A 17,135-nucleotide genomic window follows, 5' to 3' on the forward strand; every position below is an offset into this window, starting at 1 on the left:
GGTCATGTCTTTCGGTGACTAGTTGGTGTTCATGTGCCCTGGTAGCTAGTTTTCTGCTTGTCTGTCTGATGTAGTGTTTGTTTGCAGGGTATTTTGAAAATGACATTCATTTTGCTGGTTGTGGGTATAGGGACCTTTAGGTTCATCAGTAGCTGTTTCAGTGTGATGGTAGGTTTGTGGACTACCATGATGCCAAGGGATCAGAGTAGTCTGGTATTCATTTCTGAGATGTGCGCCTAGAGTTACTGCCTATGTTGTGTTTACTTATTAGGCTTGTTGTTTCAGAATCGGCTGACTGTGTTTATCAAGTAATGCTGCTAAGAAGTCCTTTTTTGTCTGCATCCCTGTGGTTGTAGTTCATCCCTCTTACTTGGATGGCTTTTTCCGTTTTTGTTAGTGGTCGTCTGATAGGTTCTTATTCCAAGCTTCTGAATTCTCTGTGGTGTTCTTTTGAATGAGCTTGTCCAATTTTTCTTGTAGGGCTAGACTTTTCTTTTTCTTGGTCTGCTGTTTTTTGATGTTGATGGCTCGTTCTAGTGTGCTTGTCCCCTCATGGTCTGTCGCGTTAGTGTACAAAGATTTTTGGCGAGACATTCTCTGGTTGAAATGGTCATGCATTTACTGTCTCGTTGTCTTCTTAGCACTCACAACTTCAGTGCTTATTTGAAAGTTGCCAGACTATCCATTTCACATTGTTTTCTTAGAGCAATCCGACATCAGCACGAGCCAATGGGCTGACAATCTCTCGAGGTCACATTATGTTTTGGTGCATGAGGTCTTTGGAACTCAGTTACAGGCTCCCAGCCTCTCTGTGTGGATTGGAGCTTTTTGGAACAGATGGAAACGAAAGCAGCTTGTGACTGTGGGGAGTACTAAACAGTCAGACAGGAGATGGACACATTTCTATGTGACACCAGGATCACTCACTGGCAGAAAGCGAAGAAGGTTACCTCAGAGTACAATGGGATCTTGATCAGATGGGCCAATGGACTGAGAAGTGGCATATGGAGTTCATTTTAGATAAATGCAAGGTGCTGCATTTTGGAAAAGCAAATCAGAGCAGGACTTGTACACTTAATGACAAGGTCCTGGGGAGTGTTGCTGAACAAAGAGACTTTGGAGTGCAGGTTCATAGCTCCTTGAAAGTGGAGTCCCAGTCGATAGGATAGCGAAGAAGGCATTTGGTATGCTCTCCTTTATTTGTTCAAGTATTGAGTACAGGAGTTGGGAGGTAATATTGCGGCTGTACAGGACATTGGTTAGGCCACTTTTGGAATACTGCATGAAATTCTGGTCTCCTTCCTATCAGAAGGATGTTGTGAAACTTGAAAGGGTTCAGAAATGGTCTGCAAGGTTGTTGCCAGGTTTGGATGATTTGAGCTAAAGGGAGAGGCTGAATAGGCTGGTGCTTTTTTCCCTGGAGTATCAGAGGCTGAGGGGAGACCTTATCGAGGTTTATAAAATCATGAGGGACATGGATAGGATAAATTAACAAAGTCTTTTCCCTGGGATGGGGGAGTCCAGAACTAGAGGGCATAGGTTTAGGGTGAGAAGGGAAAGATATAAATGGGACCTAAGGGGGAACTTTTTCACGCAGAGGGTGGTGCATGTATGGAGTGAGCTGCCAGAGGAAGTGATAGAGGCTAGTATAATTATAGCATTTAAAAGGTAAATGAATATGTAGGGTTTAAAAGGATATGGGCCAAGTGCTGACAAATGGGAGTAGATCGGGTTAGGATATCTGGTCAGCATGATCTTTTCATGCTGTGCATCTCTTTGACTCTATGCCTATAACTTATCATTAAAGATGTCCATTTAAAAGTTAGATAACAGTGGAGAAGAGGCCATTCTTGAATCTTTTCAAATGTGTACCCAAGCTTTTATATTTTCTGCCTGATGGAAGAGGGTTGAAGAGTGTATAAGCGGATGCCGAGAGACCTATGATTATGCTGTTTGGTTTAGCAATGCAGTGGGAAGTATAGGTGAAGTCAGTGGATGGGAGATTGGTTTGTGTGATGGATTGAAACAACTCTCTGTAGTTTCTTTCAGTCTCGGGAAGAGCAGTTGCCATACCATGCTGTGACGTGTCCAGGCAGGATACTTTCTATAGTGTACCTACAAATAATTTATAAGAGTCTTTATGTACCTGCAAATTTCCTTAGACTCCTGAGGAAGTAGAGGCATTGCTGTGCTTTCTGGATTATAGTGTCAACGTGGATGGACAAAGACAGATTGTTGGTGATGGTTTCTCTCAGAAACTTGATGCTCTTAACCACCTTCACCTCAGCATTCTTGATGCATACAGAAGCATGCCCTGAAGTAAGTGACCAGCTCCCTTATTTTGCTGACATTGATGGAGAAATTTGTGTTTTTTTTACAATGCTGTTAAGCACTCTATTTATGTGCTGTACTTGGTCTCTTCGATGTATGAGATCTAGCCTTCAATGATGATGTTGTCAGCAAACTTGTAAATGGAGTTGGTGCGGAATTTCCCCAGTCATATGTCCATAAGGAGAATAGTAAAGAGCTGAGTACACAGTCTTGTTGGCAGACACTGATGTTGAAGATTATTTGGGACTGAGGTCTGTTGGTCAGGAAGTTAAGAATACAATTACAGGAAGAAGTTTGGAAGTGAGTTTGTTTGGAATAATGGTATTGATTACGAAGTTGTAGTCAATTAGGAGGAGCCTGACTTAGGTATCCTTGTTCCCCAGATGTTTCAGGGATGAGTGTAAGTGCAGGGAGATAATGTCTGCCGTGGACCTGTTGCGCCAATAGGTAAATTGCAAAGGATCAAGGTGATCTGGGAGGCTGGGGTTGATGTGAGCCATGACCAACATCTCAAAGCAGTCCATAATTATGGATGTCAGAGTAATATTCAGGGAGTAATTGAGACATGCTTTACAATTTTTCTTTGGCACTGGGATTATGGTTGTCTTCTTGAAGCAGGTGAGGATTTACTAAGGATAGTATTATTGAAAGGTTGAAGATGTCTGCGAATACTCCAGCCAGCTGGTCCACACAAGGCCTGAATGCACAGTAGGGCACCTCATCTGGGCTGGTCACTTTCTGTGGGTTCACCCTGTAGAAGGCCAATCTAATAGGAACAGGTGCATCCAAGGTTGGTGGGACAGGTGACATTGTTTCACTGTCTTTCAGTTCAATGTAAACGTAGAATGCATTCAGGTAGGGATGAACTGATGCCCATCATTCTGTTTAATTTTGCTTTGTAGCTGCAATGATGCATAAGCCTAGGCACAAAATGGTCGGTGTCCACGTGGTTAGTCTAGATCTCAAGCTTAGTTTGTTATTGCCTCTTGGCATTCCTGATGGACTTATGAACATTGTACCTAATGAATTCTGTAACAGTAATGGCATACTCGTTTAGGTTGGCCACTGAATTCTTGACTTAGGTCCAGTCCACTGACTCTAAGCAGCCCCATAGAAGTCCTCCTATTTCCTCAGACCTGCACTGTAATACTCTCTGTACTGTGTCCTCAGGCTTCAATTTCTGCTGTAAGTCAGGAGGAAGAGCACAGCACTGTGCTCTGATTTTCCAAAATGCGGACAGGAAATAGAGGGTAGGCATCTTTTATGGTTGTGAAGCAATGGTCAAGGATGTTTGGATGACTGGTAGGACAGGAGAGGTGTTGGTGGAAGTTTAGTAGCACATTCCTCAGGTTGGTCTGGTTGAGGTCACTGACTACGATGAACAAGGCTTCAAGCAATTCCATCTCAAGACTGTTTGCAGCATTGTATAGTTTATCAAGTGAACTCTTCACTACAGTATTGGGTGGGATGTAGACCAAAGTCAGGATAATGGAGGTGAACTTCATTGATCAGAGGATCCCCAGGCTGTTCAAGTTCTTCTCATTTGTTGAAGAGAGTCAAACAGCCTAAGCACTGAGATCCTGCTCCACTGCTGCTATTATTTAGTGATCTTTGATGTTTCATGTTGCTGAATAAATGCCTTGATATCCATCTGATTGAGTGCATGAGCCACTCATCTGATCCTGCTTTCAAATATCCGCACATGGATGCAGTAGTTAAGGATACCTGACGCTTGAAGCTTGCTGCCCTTTATATGCTGGTTACTTTTGAGAGATAAGCAATGCTCAGCAACTGTCATGACCATGGATCACAGCCCTGAAGTGCTGGGGATATTTTTCACTTGTAATTCCAAATATGTTTTTAAAAGAGGGCTGGTACAGCCAAAAATGCCTGTAGATGTAAAATACGTAGCTGTCTGCAGAGAGAGATACCCACAAAATGTCACACCTATGCATGTGAAAGGAATTTCCAATAATGTTCCTTCAAAGGTGAAAGAGGAAATCCAAAGCAGACTAGTCTGTTGTCTTGAGACTACAAAGATAATAAGCCATTTCCTGCAGAATATATTTCCAAAATATGGGCACATTGTGTTTTTCACTTTGAAGAATACATAAGGACAGGGTTCAAAGGCCAGCCTCAATTCTACTGATGTGGATTAATTGCACTGAATGCTCTCATGTGTACCAGCACGGAGGGAGTTTCAAATGTGGTTGACCCTATTGGACTGGATGATATTAGAGGTCATCCACTAATACCTTTCAGCCGAGATTGCCCAGGCATGCTAACAGTCTCCTGGCCAGTTATAGGCTCATCCTTTTCGATATATAGGCTATAGCTCACCCTTGTCGCTATATAGACTATAGAAACAGCAGCAAGAGGGGAGGTGCAGTGGCCAAGAAGAAGCCCCTCGGAGATCTGTCTGTCACTCCTCCTCACTGAGAATGTCTGCTAGCATCACTCTGTCTCCAAGAGGAAGGCGCTCCTGGAGATCAAGGTACCTCCAGTCCCTCTTGCCTTGCTGTCAATGCTGAGCATCCACATCTGGCCTGATGAAATGAAAGTCTGTGTTCATATCGGCAGATGCAGTCTGCATTTCTGGACCTGGCCACCAACCAATTCCTGGAGACAGCAAGGTGTCTGCATGACAAAGCCAGCACAGCACTGATAACATTGATAGACTCTTCCAGTCTTCATTCGGTTTACTGAGTACCTTTATTAAAACCACTTGATCTACCTGTGCCTGGCACTGTACTTTGACCAAGCCATTTCTGGGAAGGACAAGGGCGTGTCTTCTGCCTGTTGCTGAGCAGGTACCAATCCTCTGGCAGTCTCTGAAAGTCAGAGACCTTCCTTGACCAGCTGCTGAGAGATATCAATGGTGTGATCACCAGACTGTGTTGTCTAGACACCTCAGAGGACCCTCTGAGGTGAAATTCTCTCAGCTTTTGGAAGATGCAGGTGAAAGCCTTCCCAGTGCATCCTCTGATGATTCATCAGCTTCCTGCTCAAGCTGGAGTCGGAGCTCAGGTTGTTCAGTGCAGGACACATCTAAGCAGCAGTTCACTGAATGCCAGTGCTGTTTCGTAAGAAGGGGGTTTAGTTGTAGAAGATGCATGAAAGATTGTGCATTTTTAGAATGGCTTAATACTGGTGGTAATGGTAGAGTTGCACAGCACATCACAATGAGACTGAGTGGGTCGATTGCCTGCTGGACTGTCCTGATATTCAAATGAGTGACTGGGCTCTTCTTTGGCCAAACCAGTTAAGATGTGCATTGGCAGAGTTAAAGAGAAGATACCCTTAGAGAGGGCAGGACATCAGTGATGTTGTCACTGACACATGCTGCTGTTTGGGTCCAGCCTGGCTGGGTCGATTGACATGGTTTCCTTATCAGTCTGCAGGAACAAGGATAGCCCTCCTCTCCAGCACCTCCAGATCTCTGACCTGGAAGCAGCAGCTGCTTTGCCTTTCATCTACAGCATTATTAAATTCTGCACTGCAGTTGAAGAGGTAGTGTCTGGCTTCCAGCATTAGGTATGCAATGCAGCTAGGCATTAGACATGCCCCAGAGGCATATAATACAGGAGGTCTCACCATTGCTGAGGACTTCTGTCTTCCCATCACAGGGTTCCCTGTAAATTGTACACAATAGCTCAGTTGCATAATTAAAATAGATGAAAACTAAAGAAATGTGTGAGAAACTTTGTTCAGGACAATGATAGACTGGAACTCACTCACCACACTGACAAGGTGTTGCACAGGAGGCTCCCTAGTATGCTAACAGCCCATGGTGTGAGGGGCATGATACTGGCATAGACAGAAGATTGTCTGAATGGCAAAAGGCAGAGAGTGGGGATAAAGAGGTCTTATTCAAGATGGCAGCCGGTGACAAGTGGAGTTCTACAGCAGTACGTGTTGGCACCACAACTATTCACATTATACATTCATGATCTGGACAAAGGAATTGAGGGCATTGTCACTATATTTGCAGATAACATAAAGACAGGTAGAGGGGCAGGTTGTGTTGAAGAGGCAGGGACTTTGCAACAGGACTTGGACAGGATAGGCGTGTGGGTGAAGAAGTGGCAGATGGAAGACAATGTTGGAAAGTTTGAGGCCATACACTGTGGTTCCGAAAAGGGGGTAAACTATAGCACAAAAGACTTTGTGAGTCCTGGTTCAGGATTCTCTTGAGGTTAACACTTATGTTCATTTGGCAATTAGGAGACAAATATAATGTTAGCATTCACCTCTGAGAGGGCGAGAATACAAGAGCAGAAATGTATTGCTGAGGTTCCGGTCAGACCATGTTTGGAATATTGTGAGCCATTTCAGGCCCTGTATTGAAGGAAGGATGTGCTGGCTCCAGAGAAGCTTACAAGAATGATCCCGAGGTTGAAGGGCTTGTCATATGAGCCATAGTTGAGGACTCTTGGTCTGTACTTCATGGAGATTAGAAGGTTGGGGGGGATCTCATTTAAACTTATAGAGAGGTCTGGATAGAGTAGATGTGGAGATGTTTCCATTAGTAGGAGAGACTGGGACCCTCGGGCACAATCTCAAAGTGAAGGGATGACCCTTACAGCTAACATGAGGAGGAATTGCTTCAGCCACGTGGTGGTGAATCTGTGTAATTTATTGCTGCAGAAGGATGTGGACACCAAGTCATTGAGTGTATTTGAGAGAGAGAGAGATTGGTTATTGGGGAGAAGGCAGGGTGATGAGGTTAAGAATCATACCAGTCATAAACAAAAGATGGAGGAGACAAGATGGATTGAACATCCTGATTTTGCTCCCATATCTTATGGTCTTATAGTCATCACACTTGAATTGATTAGATTAGATTAGATTAGATTATCTACAATGTGGAAACAGGCCCTTCGGGCCAACCAGTCCTCACCGGCCCTCCAAGGAGTAACCCACCCAGACCCATTTCCCTCTGACTAATGCACCTAACACTACGGGCAATTTAGCATGGCCATTTAACCTGCCCTGCACATCTTTGGACTGTGGGAAGAAACCGGAGCACCCGGAGGAAAACCACGCAGACATGGGGAGAATGTGCAAACTCCACACAGACAGTCGCCAGAGGCTGGAATTGAACTTGGGACCCTGGTGTTGTGAGGCAGCAGTGCTAACCACTGAGCCACCATGCTGCAAATGAAAAAAATCCCAGTCACACGAGCCTCCACATCTTCAACTCCAATCTTGTGGGCACAGTTCTCTATTCCCTCTGTCACCAGTGGCAGAAAACATCAGTTGTCTTGCTCCATTTTTAGAATTCTTTCTTGTAAACTCTGTGTCTCATGACATTCCCCCTCTGCTTAAACCCTTCTCAAATGCTTCCTGCCATTTCACCAAAATCTTCCACTCCAAATCCTCCGCACTGGGGTTGCAAAGTGGCTCAAATGTTAGCACTGCACCTCACAGCGCAGTGGTTTGATTCCAGCCTCAGGCAAAGGTCTGTGTGGAGTTTGCACATTATCCCTGTATTTGCATGTTCTGGTTTCCTCCCACAATCCAAAGATGTGCAGGTTAGTTGAACTAGCCATGCTAAATTCCCCATGGTGTTCAGGGATGTGTAGGTTAGGCACATTAGTCAGGGGTAAATATAGGAAAAATAGGGTAGGATAATGGGTCTGGGTGGGTTACTCCTCAGAGGGTCGGTGTGGATTTGTTGGGCCGAAGGGCCTGTTTCCACACTGTGGGGTTTCTATGATCTGAGATATTTGCTGCTTTGAATTTAGGAGTGAAAGTTAGTTTGTCTGTTCAACTCTCTCCCTAAACTGGGAATATGACCTTAATGTGATACTCTACTATCACTGAGTATAAAACTATAAGGGAAACAATTTATTATTATAAGAACAGCAAAGATTTGAGGAGACACAAGGTGACTAAGTCTCAGACAAATAACTTCAAGGTTCCTTGCCATTAAAATTGGTATGTCAGCATGTATGGGATGGGTTGATAGTGGGGGGTGAGTGGCAGACATGTGAAAGCAGAAGGGCTGGAGAGAGTTTGGCAGTTTTGAGCATGGTGATAGACAGCTGTCTGTCTTTTAGAGAAGTTGGCTCGGCAGGAGCAATGCTGGCAGAGCTGGATGAGGGGGGAGCAAAGGGAAGGAAATGAGAGAAGCGTGATGAGGGTGGGCAGTGCTTGATGAACCTTAAGAACAGCAAGTTGGAGAGGCAGTAAGTTGGCAAACGTAAAATAGCAGTGAAGATGGCCTGGGCTTGGAGCTTGCAGTATTGGGATTGGGAGATATATGCCACCTCCCTGGATAAAGGGGAGTAAACCACCAGGGAAAATTGCCACAGATGAATATGAACATATCAAAAATTTTGTGGCTTAGGTTTCAGGACAAACAGCTTCCTGGATGGTGGCAACCCAGCAAAACATGAGTTGCTCACCAACAGGTGCTCAACAGGTTCAAGAGTTTTGCTCCCGGTGTGGACAGGAATGGGGATTGCAGGGAGGAACTGAAGAGTAGACTTGGAAGAGCTAGAAGGGGGCATGAAAATGCTTTAGCAGGTAGGATGAAGGAAAACCCTAAGAACAAGAGATGGCCATAGTGAGGGCAGGACTCATCAGGGATAGTGGAGGGACGTTGCACTTGGAGTCAGAGTAAGTAGAGAGGTCCTTAATGAATAAATTTGTTTCAGTATTCACTACTGAGAGGGACCTTGACTTTTCTGAGGACAGCGTGAAACAGACTGATATGCTAGAACAGATTGACGTTAGGAAGGGGGATGTGCTGAAAATTTTGAAAAACATCAGAATAGATAAAACCCCTGGGCCAGACGGGATGTATTCTCGGTTACTACAGGAAGTGAGGTAAGAGATTCCTGTGCCTTTGTTGATGATCTTTGCGCCCTCACTGTCCACTGGGGTAGTACCAGATGACTGAAGGGTGGCAATGCTATTCCCTTGTTTAAGAAAGGGATTACGGATAATCATGGGAATTATAGACCAGTCAGTTTTACTTCAGTGGTGGGCAAAGTATTGGAGAGGAATCTGAGAGACAGGATTTAGGATTACTTGGAAAAGCATAGTTTGATTAGAGATGGAGAAACCTGGCTATCTGGACAGAGAATGGCTGGTCTGTAGAAGACAGAGGGTGGTGGTATGTGGAAAGTATTCAGGCTGGAGCTCAGTGACCAGTGGTATTCTGCAGAGATCAGTTCTGGGACCTCTGCTCTTTGTGAGTTTTATAAATGACTTGGACAAGGAAGTGGAAAGGTGGGTTAGTAAGTTTGCTGATGGCATTAGGGTTGGTGGAATTGTGAATAGTGTGGAGGGCTGTTGCTGATTGCACGGGACATTGACAGGATGCAGAATTGGGCTGATAAGTGGCAGATGGAGTTCAACCTGGAATTCTCTTTGGAAGGTCAAATTTGAATGCATATTGCAGGGTTAAAGGCAGGATTCTTGGCAGTCTGGAGGAACAGATGGATCTTGGGGTCCATGTCCATAGATCCTTCCAAGTTGATAAGGTTGTGTGGTGGGGATCCAAGATAGCGGCGACCCAGCAAGTCTGAGTCTATAGTGCTCCTCCCAAGACTTGGGCAAAGTGGGTCACCCGCTTCCACCACACTCACCAAATCATTTAAAATAGTTTTTACTTAATGTAATTCGTTGCTCAGTACTGAATTTAAACAATTTAATCTCCAGTAAAAATGACAAAAGGGAAGGGAGCCCGCAATTCTCTGCAGGCAGGAACCCATCTCCCACCCTCTCCAGCTGCAGCAGAGGCATCCGCAGCTGCCCCGGGTGACATACCTACAGTGGCGAGCCTCGCGGAAATAATCTCTAAACTCGATGCGAAGATCGACGCCTTCATCGAAGAGTCTCGGAGCCGATGGGACTCATTCTCGGCTGCACTACAAAAGCACGACCAAGACATCCAGGAAATTGAGCGCCGGGGTGGAGCTAAAGGCCACGACCTCCGAGACCATATCAGAATCGGCTGTGGGTCGGGTCCGGACTCTCGAACAGCGAGAATCGAGGTCGTCGAAAAAATATTCGTTTGCTGGGCCTTCCCGAACGGGAAGAGGAAGGCCAGCTTACAGCATTTCTCCAACACTGGCTTCCACAGCTTTCAAATCTGGAGGCTGGATCAGGCCAGGTAAGGGTGGAATGGGCTACCGGGTTGCAATACGCGGGCCTGGCTCAAACCAGCACCCCCGCCCGGTCCTGTTCTGGCTGCAGAGCTATAAGGGGAGGCAGGTGCTCTTAGAAGCTTCCAGAAATCTTGAGAAAGATCCCCAAACTATGATTTATAAAGGATCCAAAATTATGTTATTCCAGGACTTTTCCCCAGCTCTGGTCCAAAAGAGGAAGGCGTTTGATGAAGCAAAGAAGTGTTTAAGGGACTTAAATATTCAGTACTCCTTGCGCTACCCAGCGACGCTACGCTTTAACCATGAAGAGTCCGTGTATAACTTTGGATCGCCGGAAAAGGCCAAGGAATTTTTGGACTCTCTTAGATAAATTGTAAGAGTTGATTGATGTTGTTTTGCTGTCCCCCCACTCCGGTTTACATCCCCCCCTCCTTTTTTTATATATTAATCCCTTGTTTTACCTTACTGTTTAATATTATCTTAGGGGGGTAGGGAGAGGGATTTATTTATTCATTCTCTACTTAGCGATTTTCTCCCCTTTTTTTATATATATAGAAAGGCCGGGGGGTCTGGTTAATGTTGGTGGGGGGAGGTGGTTACCTTACTCTATTTTATTTCTGTCTTTAGGAGTGGGGTTGTTTTCCCCAGTTATTTTGTATTATTATATTTAATTATTACTTGTTGAAGCTGTAATTTTATAGTTATATATGTTTATACATGGTATTAACATTACCAAATATATCCAGGTGTTGGTGTGGGTGGTGGTAAGGTGCTCACTGTTAACTCTAGCTCTGTAGTATATTTGAATTTTCTTCATCCTATCGATTGGGGGTGTCAACAGTGGGGCACTGGTTGGGAGAGGATATGATGGACTTTTGGAAAGGAAGTGATACGCCCTGGGAACAAGGGGGAAAATTTCCATTTAAATACGTTTTATATTTTTTTAATTGAGAAATAGTTTTTTATTATATTGATGTGAGTGTATTAAAGAGCCTTTATTTTTGTGAATTTTATATGCTCTATGCTCGGGATGTTCTGGATAGGGTTTCCTATCAGTCGGTTAAGTGGTGCACCTGGAATGTCAAGGGGAGTAATTCACCAGTCAAAAGGAAGAAAATATTATCAAACCTCAAGAAAGAAAGGGTTGATATAGCTCTCCTACAGGAGACACACTTATTGGATAAAGAACACTTGAAATTACGATAGGGTGAATTTGATCAGGCCTTTTTTTCTTCTTTCAGCTCAAAAAGTAGGGGATTGTTATTCTTATTCGGAAGAATTTCCCTTTCAAAATCCTAAATCAGATAAAAGACGAATCTGGACGATATATTCTGATTAAAGCCCTTATAAATGGAGAGGAATATGGGATCTTAAATTTGTATTGCCCCCTGGCACATCCTTTTAAATTTATCATGGAAGCCTTCTCAAAATTGATGGCACTCAGTACTCGTCACACAATTATTGGGAGAGATTTTAATTGTATTATGGATCCGGAAATAGATAGGATTCCCAAGAGAACTGCAGGAGTATCTCCCAGATCTAGACAATTGATGGATTTGAATAAAGAATTAGGACTAGTGTATGTATGGAGATGCCTTCATCCACAGGGCAGAGATTTTTCTTTTTACTCCAATCCACATAGCTGCCTTACCAGAATCGATACGTTTTTTGCCCCCTCAATTTTTTAAAATTCCATATCATCCTGTAAAATAGGCAGTATAGCAATTTCCGATCACACTGCTGTATATATGGAAATCAAGGCGAGGAACAATGAGACATCCCCCCGTCATTGGCCAATGGACCCCTTCCTCAAGAATTTAAAAATTTTTTAGAAATTAATTCAGGTACGGCTAGCAACCCATCAATGATGTGGGAGACCATCAAAGCTTACGCACGAGGTTTGATCATCTCATACTTAGCAACCCAGAAAACATTAAAGGAGAACAACAGCGTCTGCTTGAAGCTCGCTTAAAAGCAGCTGAAACAGCATATGCTGACAGACCTCCTATTATCAAATTACAAAGGATAACAGCCCTTAGGACAGCTGTAAACACCATGCTTACCCAAACGGCTAAGAGGAAAATATTATTTACAAAACAAAACAAAGGTTATATGAATTTGGCGATAAACCTGGTAGATACTTAGCAATTCTCGCAAAGAAAAAGAAGGCCCCTCAAACTATCACGTCTATCAAGGAAAGTACAGGTATTCTGACTCATGATCATAAAAGGATTAACACAATCTTTAGAAATTTTATTCTAATTTATATAAATTGCAGGATTGCGAAGATAGAACTAGGAGGATGCAGTCATTTTATAAAAACCTAACCTTTCCGGACTTAACTCCGGAACAGGTATCGGTCTTGAATGTTCCTCTAACAATCCAAGAAATACTTGACGCAATCAGGCAACTTCAGAGCGGTAAAGCGTCTGGCCCAGATGGCTTTCAAGCTGAATTCAATAAAGAATTTACATCTATTTCCCTACAGTCTATATCTTCCATATCCTTTTCCACAGTAAATACTGATGCAAAATATTCATTTAGTATCTCCCCAAGCTGAATTCTATAAAGAATTTACAGGAGTATTGACTGGCCCACTTATGGACATGTATAACTATTCATACAGTTAGGGTTGTCTCCCGCCTTCGCTGAAAGAGGCGAATATCTCTCTTATCCTCAAAAAAGGAAAGGACCCAGAAGATTGCGCGTCATACAGACCAATATCCTTGCTAAATGTAGATTTTAAAATACTCTCTAAAACGTTAGCATTGAGGCCAGAAAAGGTATTGCCACATATCATAAAGGAGGATCAGACGGGGTTTATTAAGGGCCATAGATCATCCAATAATGTTAGAAGGGTTTTGAATGTGATTCAAGCCTGCCACCAGAGAAAGATACCAGGAGTAGTAGTCCCATTAGACGCGGAAAAGGCATTCGACAGGGTTGAATGGTCACATTTGTTTTACACGTTGGAAAGGTTTGGCATTGGAAAGGTGTTTACCAAATGGGTCTCAACACTGTATAGTGATCCCAAAGCAGTTGTGATTACCAATGGACTAGGCTCAGACAGCTTCAGTGTAGATAGGGGCTGCCGTCAGGGATGTCCTCTTTCGCTATTGCTATTTACGCTATAATTGAGCCACTAGCAGAAGCTATATGGGCTGACCCTAATATAACGGCCCCGAGGATTGGTACAGGTAAACATAAAATTACCCTTTATGCTGATGATGTTCTTCTATTTCTCAGTAATCCTTTGAAGTCCGTGCCTCGCTTAATCCATGTTATTAATACATTGAGTGTATTATCAGGCTATAAAATTAATTTCTCAAAATCGGAGGCTATGCCAATGGGTGGCCTTGCTAGTATGCCCCACTTATTGGATGGATCCCACTTTCGCTTTTGGTTGTCCCTGGAGGGTTTCTTATATTTAGGCATTTTTATTACCCCAGTATTTGGTCAGTTATACAAGGCTAACTTTGTGCATTTACTGGAAAGGATAAGGCAGGACCTCCAGCAATGGAGAGACATTCCAATTTCCTGGCTAGGTAGAATAGCACTAATTAAAATGAATGTCCTGCCCCGTCTCCTATACCCTATGAGAATGCTTCCGGTGATGTTGCCGAGGCTGGCACTACGTAAATTATATGGCTGGTTGGGTTCCTTTATCTGGAATCATAGACAGCCCCTCATTAAGCTGAAGTAGCTACAGCTTCCACAGGCAAGGGGAGGATTGGATTTCCCAGATTTTAGGAAATATCAGTTAAGTTCCCTATTAGGTTACATAGCCGATTGGGTCTTGTCTGACCCACAATCAATCTGGTTGGACATCGAGGCTTCTCAAGTAAAATGCCCACTTGTTAATCTCTTATTTTCAGACAAGAGGAAAATCATCACGGATCAATGTAAAAACCCTATAATACTAAACACAATTAAAGCTTGGAATATAATGCAGCAAAATGAGGGCAACTCACATAAAACATCCCTCTATGCTCCGATAGTGGGAGCATGGGGATTTCAACCAGGGCTTACAGATGCCACTTTCAAACTCTGGAGATCCAGGGGTATCTCATGTTTAGGGGATCTGTTTAAAGAAAGGGCCCTGATGTCTTTTGAACAGCTGCATCAGAAATTTGGATTACCTAATGGAGACCTCTTTCGATACTTCCAAATTCAAGATTACATACAGAAGAAGACTACGTTATTAGATAGTCTTTATAAATCAGATAGAGAACGTAGAGTGTTATGGCCAATGGGGGTATCTTCCGTCAGTACTATTTATAATTTATTACATGATGAAGTATCGGGAGATATGGACAATCTGCTTAAAACATGGGATCAAGATTTGGGACTGGAAATCTCTATAGAAACGTGGAATGACATTTGGGAAAACGCCAGAAGAATCACCATCTGCAACAGAACTCAGGCCATTCAGTTGAAGATACTTCATAGGGCCCATATAGCACCGGACCGATTGGCAAAATTTAAGGCAGGAGCATCTCCAATGTGTCCCAAATGTAAAACAGAGGTGGGCACTCTTGTACATTGCTTATGGACCTGTTATAAGATCCGTAGATATTGGACTAAAGTAGCAAGTGCTCTGACAGAAATCTTAGGAATGGAAATTAGAGTGGACCCTGTATCTCTCCTTTTGGGCTTTTCGAACTTACCCTCCCTGGATATGCACGGGAAGAGATTATTTTCTAATCTCTCTTTCTGTGCAAGGAAAAATATTTTGGTAAACTGGGTGGCTGAGGGCCCCCCAGGACTTTCAAATTGGCACAGATTAATCATGGAATGTATTCCCCTTGACTTCCTTACAAATATGGTGCACCAAAAGACTGCATTATTCCATAAAATATGGCAGCCTTTCTTGAATTACATAAATACAGATATTTCAGCCATTCTAACAAGAGCTTTTATTTAATTGAGATGGCGAACCTGGCTGGTCCGGGGCCACTTGGAAGAGGAATCCCGTACGAATACGGGTTTTGTTACGATTTGATGTTAATACATTCCGAGCATGTATCTCATTACCCAATTTCTGTGTAATCCGTCGTTTTGTTTTTCTCTTCTTTGAATAATGTAACAGACTTAATTATACACTCTGGTTAGTTGTAGGTTAGATTAGTAGTTAGTTGAGTTTTGTTTTTTTTCTCTCGGTATCCTTTTTTATCTGTTCGATAAATTTTGATTATTATTTACTTAAGATTTAATTGTATATCAATGTTTATACTTGGGGTTTTTTTTTATTTGTAAGCTTGTAAAAATATGTTGAATTTTCAATAAAAATACCTATATAAAAAAAAGGTGTGTGGTGTGTTGGCTTTCATTAGAGGGAATTGAGTTTATAAGCTGTGAGGTTATGCTGCAGCTCTTTTGAGCCCTGGTTAGACCACCCTTGGAATACTATGTTCAGTTCTGGTCACCTCATTATAGGCAAGCTTTAGAGAGGGTGCAGAGGATATTTACCAGGATGCTGCCTGGACTGGAGGGCATGTATCATGAAGAAAGGTTGAGGCTTTTCTCACTGGAGCAAAGAAAATTGAGAGGTGACTCGACAGAGGCATTCAAGATGTTGAGAGGCATTGATAGAGCGGATAGCCAGAGGCTTTTTTCCATGGCGGAAGTTTCTGTCACGAGGAGGCAGAATTTTAAGGTAATGGAGGTAGGTTTAAGGGAGATGTCAGAGGTAGGTTCTTTACACAGTGGTGGGTGTGTGGAATGCACTGCCAGCAGTGGTAGTCAAGTCAGATATATTAGAGACATTTATGCAATTCTTGGATAGGCACATGGAAGATAGTACAATGAAGGGTATGGAGGTGAGTCTGATCTTAGAATAGGATAAAAGGCAAAACATCAAGGGCTGAAGGGCCTGTACTGTGCTATACTGTTCTATATTCTATGTGTTTTCTCTGAATGCATGAAGTATAAAGAAGAAGGTAAATGAGCTTGTGGCATGGTTCAAAATTGGCAAGTACGATATGGTGGGCATCACAAAAACATGGCTGCAAGAGATCAGGATTGGGAGCTGAATATTCAAGGATAGACAGGTGGACAGCCGGGGTGGGGTTGCCTTATTAGTAAGAAATGAAATTAAATCAGTATTAAGAAATGAAGTAGTGTCAGATGGTGTAGAATCTATGTGGGTAGAATTGAGGAACTGCAAAGGTGAAAAAAAGCTTGGAGTTATGTACAGGCCTCCAAACAGTAGTCAGGAGCTGGGGCGCAAGATACACCAAGAGATAGAAAAGATGGATAGGAAAGACAAAGTTACAGTAATCATGGGGGATTTCAATATACAGGTGGACTGGGAAAATCAGGTTGGTACTGGATTTCAAGAAAAGGAATTTGTGGAGCATCTACAAGACTGGTTTTGAGCAAAGTTTGGTGGAGACAACCAGGACACAGGGAATACTACATTTAGTATGAGGCAGACTTGATAAGGGAGTGGAAGTGAAGGAACCCTTAGGAGGCAGTGATAATAATGATTGAATTTATGATGCAATTTGAGAGGGAGAAGACAGAATCAGAGATAACGATATTACAGCTGAATAAGGGCAATTATAGAGGTATGAAGGAAGGGCTGGGTAAAATTGACTGGGAGAGGAGCCAAGCAGGAAAGACAGTGGAATAGCAATGAGAGGTGTTTCTGGGAGTAATTCAGGAGACACAGCAGAAACTCAT

This window comes from Chiloscyllium plagiosum, unplaced genomic scaffold (assembly GCF_037043375.1).
Source record: "Chiloscyllium plagiosum isolate Xiang-an unplaced genomic scaffold, Cpla_swu_hap1 HiC_scaffold_5, whole genome shotgun sequence".
Classification (NCBI taxonomy): Eukaryota; Metazoa; Chordata; class Chondrichthyes; order Orectolobiformes; family Hemiscylliidae; genus Chiloscyllium; species Chiloscyllium plagiosum.